This window comes from Myotis brandtii, unplaced genomic scaffold, assembly GCF_000412655.1.
Source record: "Myotis brandtii unplaced genomic scaffold, ASM41265v1 scaffold754, whole genome shotgun sequence".
Taxonomy (NCBI): Eukaryota; Metazoa; Chordata; class Mammalia; order Chiroptera; family Vespertilionidae; genus Myotis; species Myotis brandtii.
Genome location: NW_005371012.1, coordinates 37,893 through 43,338, shown reverse-complemented (window position 1 = coordinate 43,338; position 5,446 = coordinate 37,893).

Genomic DNA, 5,446 nt, shown 5'->3' with positions numbered 1-5,446 from the left:
GAAAGTGTGGCTTGGGAGGAGAAGACGATTCCAGCCCCAGCCCTGAATACGTCCGTCCTCTTAGGATCTGGGAGAAGGACCGACGAGGTGCCAGGGGACCCAGACAGTTGAACATCACAGAAGCCGGGAAAGGACGTCTCAAGGAGAAGGGGTCCTTCAACTGCGCTGGAGGCGGAGGGGCACCGCGGATCCGGAGACGTGGAGGCCATTTGGGCTTTGGCAGGAGCTGCTTGTGGGACGGTAGAGAGGGAAGACAGGAGAGCTGCTGGGAGTGGAGGCGGAGAGAAGGGGTGTGGCACTTTGTTGTGTGGGAGAGAGCAGAGCACTTCTGAATACTAATAGGAGGGTCCAGGAAGGAGAAAAACCGGAGGTGTAGGGAGACAGGGACACCACATGGGGAGGGACCTGGTGGGCCCCAGCGTCTGTGTGGCCCTCAGAGAGGACTGGGGGGGGCGGGGATAGGGAGGGCTTGCTCCTCTATGAGAGGAGGGGCCACGGGAGGGGGAAAATGCAGTGGGGCAGGAGGAAGATGGGGTGGCGGGAAGATGAGGGTGTTTGAATCTGTGGGGCAGGAGGAAGATGGGTGGCAGGAAGATGAGGGCGTTTGAATCTGTGGGGCCGCAGGAAGATGGGGTGGCGGGAAGATGAGGGTGTTTGAATCTGTGGGGCAGGAGGAAGATGGGTGGCGGGCAGATGACAGTGTTTGAATCTGACAGTGTCCATATTCTCTGAGACATCAGGGCAAGGCCGCCCGCTGAGAGCGAGTGGGAGGGAGCGAGGAGGAGGCGATGGAGGCGAGAACGCATGCACAGGTTTGTGGGGAGGAGAAGGCGCTTTGTAGATGAACAAGGAGCTCGCTTTGGGGTAGTTGGCTCCCGAGGCTGAACCACTGTCATCGTGACCTCCTCATTCCTCAAAGGCCGCCCTGCCTCTCCCTGGAGCAGCGGTGCTGTGGCTTTGAGTTTCCTCCAGCAGCGAACCATTTCTTCAAATAAAACCCGGCGCATGGCCTCAACACATGTACCAACAAAAGCAGATCCGTTTCGACGGCAGAAGCTGCCCTCGGGGCTTCACCCTCCTTCCTTGGGGGCCCCTGAGGCGTCTGTGAAGTGCAGGCTCCTCCGGCCCCTACGAAGCCCCCTGGGGTAGGAACAGGTGGCAGTCACCCCTTTGCCATGTGCTCAGGCAAAGTTCTGGGCCTTGATTTTCTTGACTGCAAAATGGGGATAATGTTGCCAGAGTGGAGACAGAAGACTGGACAGATGCCATTTCTATGTGTGCGCGCACATGTGTGTGGGCGTGTGTATGTGCATGTGTGCATGTGTGTGCGAGTGTTAACCCCTCCTCAAACTTGTGTGATTTTATGAACCTCCAGAGCATCATTTTCGGGTTCTCTGTTTGGCGGTCACTCGTCCGCTCTCTTAGGCTGTTATTTCAGAACCGGGATTCCGCCCTGGGCCGACTCCAAAGCCTGTGCTCTGTCCATGGGACCCGGCACTTGATTTTTCATGCAGGTGCAAGGCCCCTCGGACCTGGGTTGGGGCTGTCTGTTGGGACAGATGGGTGGGAAGGGCACACAGGCAACGGTTCCACGTGGGCTCCGTGCAGGAATGGAGACGGGTTGGGTAGACCAGTTGCCTAGCGCTGTCTGGGCCCCACCTCTCTCCACGGTGTGTGGTGTGAGAGCAGGGCTACCAGGAGAGTTTGTCAGCTGACTGTGCCACAGTAAGGATTTGGCTGCCCGTCTCCCCCAGTCTTGCCCTGAGCTGGGTGCCTCTGGAGACACAGAGTCCAACAGACTTTGGTTCAAGTCCCAGCGTGGCCCTTATAAGCTGTGGCCTTCCATGGGCCTCAGTTTCATAACATGATGGTCAAAAGGTTGTTAGGTGCTCAGCTGTGCCTGGCACATGCAGGTGCCTGGAAAGCCTAGTCCTCTGGCTTTACTCCCTTCCACCTTCCAAAACCCAAGGGCATCCCTCCCTTTGGGCCCAGAGGGGTCCCCAGGGTGTTGTTTGCCTGTGGGAGGTCTTCTGCTCCTTGCAGTCTCATTGATGTTCAGTCAGGCGGAGGTGACAGGGCTCCACGCAGGTAACCAGGGTGTGGATTTGCGTGGGTGACGGGGCACCCATGTGGGCGTGTGAGGGACGGCTCCAGCATGGACTCAGCCTCACACAGAGCGGCCTCTGCATCCGTCCTCCACCTACGCGCCTGCTGACCTTGGACAAGTCACCTCACTCCTCTGGGTCTCAGTTTCATCTTTAAAATGGCAAGAATCACAGCACCCCTCCGACGGTCATTGTGGGGTTGGAGGCCTGTGAGCAAGGGTGGGGGTGCTGAGGGGCTGCTGTGAGGTTGAGGTGAAGGGGGCGGGACAGAGGGAGGGGGTGCGGGAAGGGGCTAAGGAGGGGGGCCAGGGGAGGAGGGCTGGTCAGTGGCGGCCTCCATTGGAGGGACCACTCTGGTAGGAAGAATTCACAGCAGAGGCACCTTATTATCCATTTTTGGGGAATGGATTTCCCTCCATCATCACCCCCAAAGCTTCGGTGGACTTTGGGTGCACACATGTCTCATCCCGGTGGCACCGGGAGGAACCAAGGCAAAGGTGAATCCATAAAGCTGGAAGACCTGACATCATCATTCCCGTCTTCCCGGACATGTATGGAGCGCCCAGTGCACGCCCCACACTCTGCCAGGCACGAGGGATGCAAGGTGAGCAAAGCAGAGGTGACAGGGCTCCACGCAGGTCACCAGGGTGACATATATAAAGCTGAGCACAGTGCCTGGCACATGGAAAGCACCACAAGTTCATCTTTTTAAAAAAATATATTTTTATTGATGTCAGAGAGGAAGGGAGAGGGAGAGAGAGAGAAACATCAATGATGAGAGAGAACCGTTGATGGGCTGCCTCCTGTGCACCCCCTACTGGGGATCGAGCCCGAAACCCGGGCATGTGTCCTTGGCCGGGAATTGAACTGTGACCTCCTGGTTCATAGGTCGACGCTCAACCACTGAGCCAGGCCGGCCGGGCCACAAGTTTATCTTCCCCGGGGGTCCTGTTCTGGGAGGAGTGGTGGTTGTGGGGTGGTGTTAATTCCACTGGACGAATGTGATGACAGACGGGCACCTGGGGGTCGAGGCTCCACGCTAATGGCATCCGTGTCCTCCACAGGGGACTGGCTGTGATGCAATTAACACCAGGAGCTGGTTGGGGGCTGTCATGTTACCGGGCAGCTTGCTTCCTCCCACGGACGGGGTCAGTGTGACTCTGGACTTCACACCTTTCTTTTCCAATAAAAACACCTGGGAAGTGGATGGCACTTGTCTTCTCACCACACACGTGCCTTGACAGATCTTAAGATCAAATTCGCTCTCACCGTCTATGCCCCGAGACTGAGGCTGGAGCCGGCCGCGGCGTTCAGGAAAAATGCGGCGGGATGCGCTTGGGGCTACCGAGGAAGGCTGGGCCTCCTTGCTGGTCCCCCAAAGGGAGAGACCCTGGGTTCACACTCCGGCTCCACCCCCACCGGTGTTTGGTTTTGGCCACGACACGTCACTTCTCTGAGCCATGATGCCCCTGACTGTCAGCTGGGACCAATGTGCTGCTTTAGTTGTAGCTGTGGGATCGAATGGGTTGCTCGGAGCTGGAGAGCCCTGGGCTGCACGCTCATCTGTGCAGGCCCCAAACATCCTGGCTGCCCCTCTGTGCAGGACGCCATGTCTGGGCCCCTTGGGGTTGGCTTTTAGCCAACAAGTGGGGAGGTATGTGGATGTCACTATTGCCTTTGCCCCCCCTTCCCCCCCTCGCCATGACAACCGGCTGCTTGGGAAGCCTGGATCCTGGAAAAGGAGGGGATGCAGACAGACCCGCAGAGCACCTGCCACTGCTCATTGGTTGACTGTCTTACCTAGGAACCAGGAGGTCACTGTTGGATTCCCGGTCAGGGCACATGCCTGGTTGTGGGCTCCATCCCCAGTAGGGGGCGTGCAGGAGGCAGCCCACCCATGATCTTCTCTCATCATTGATGTTTCTATCTCTCCCTTCCTCTCTGAAATCAATAAAAACTATATATTTTAAAAAAATAAGTAAGAATGAGCACCGTGGCTGCCTCCCCTGGGGTTAATGCAGAGAGCAGACCTCCTGTCTCGGGGCCTAGTTTCTCCATCTGGAGGATGAGAGGTTGGGCTTAGACGGTTGACCTGCCCCAGGTTCCCTCCATCCTACACTGCGGAGGGCAGGCCCAGGGGGCTGTCGTCCACACCCTCAGGGCCCTGGCTCGGTGCCCTCTGTGCTTCCCCCTAGCCAGCAGGTGCTGTCCTTTCTGCAGCCGGGCAGCGCTCAGAGGAGGGGGTGACCGGTGATGGGGGCACAGGCTCAGGAGACCCAGACAGAATCCCCCCTCCCACAGACTCCTGCTCTGGCTTCCCTGGCTCAGTGGGGCCCCCAGGACCCATCCGGGTGCCCAGAAGAGACCCCAGATATCATCCTGGGCTCCAACATTTGCCTCGGCCTGAATCCTTTCCCTTCTACTGTTAATGTCTGTCATACCCGTGGCCCCTCCTGTACCTCCTCCCGCCCGGCCTCTCTGCTCTCTTCCTGCCAATCATGCCACACCCCTCCCATCCGTTCACACCCCTGTTGCCGAGAATCTTCCTAGAAGGCACCGGACACGTCACCCCGCGGGGCTGGAAACACACCGAGCAATGTGTCGCACCCCCAGACACCCCGTCAGGGCCTCTGTCCCTGCTGTTTCCTTTCCTGGACCCCCTCGCTCCCCTGGCTGCCTGGAAAGTTCTTACTCCTCCTCCCAAGCTCAGCGCCAATGCCACTGCTACCAGGCAGCCTCCGACAGCCGCGGGCTCTCCGGGCTGTGTTCACGCCTCTGTTACAACACGTGAAACACGGCCTAGGAACCACAGCACAGGGACTGCGCCTTTCTTATTCTTCTAGCCAAGCTCAGCGCCAATGCCACTGCTACCAGGCAGCCTCCAACAGCCGCGGGCTCTCCGGGCTGTGTTCACGCCTCTGTTACAACACGCGAAACACGGCCTGGGAGCCGCCTTTCTTATTCTTCTAGGGATTCCCAGCCCAGGGCTGGGCACATGGTTGGTGCTTAGTAACGTTTCTCTCGCTCACTCACCCGCCCACCTGCCTGCTCTGCACCCAGCAGTTTTCTAGGCGTTGGGAAGGCGGCGGGAAGTAGGATGCTGGCTTTCCATTGGGAGACAGAGAGTTCCACCATAAACAAGTCATAAAACAAATACCCAAGATGATGTTAAATCAAAGCAAGTGCCGTCAAACCCGGCGGTGCGGAGGGGGCTGTTCTCAACAGATCGTTAGGAAAGAGCTCTTTAAAGAGGTAGCACTTGAGCGAGGACCTACCTGGTGAATGAGCAGAGTTCTCCCTCTGGGTACCTGAAGGGAAAAGTGTTCCAGCCCGTGGGAACA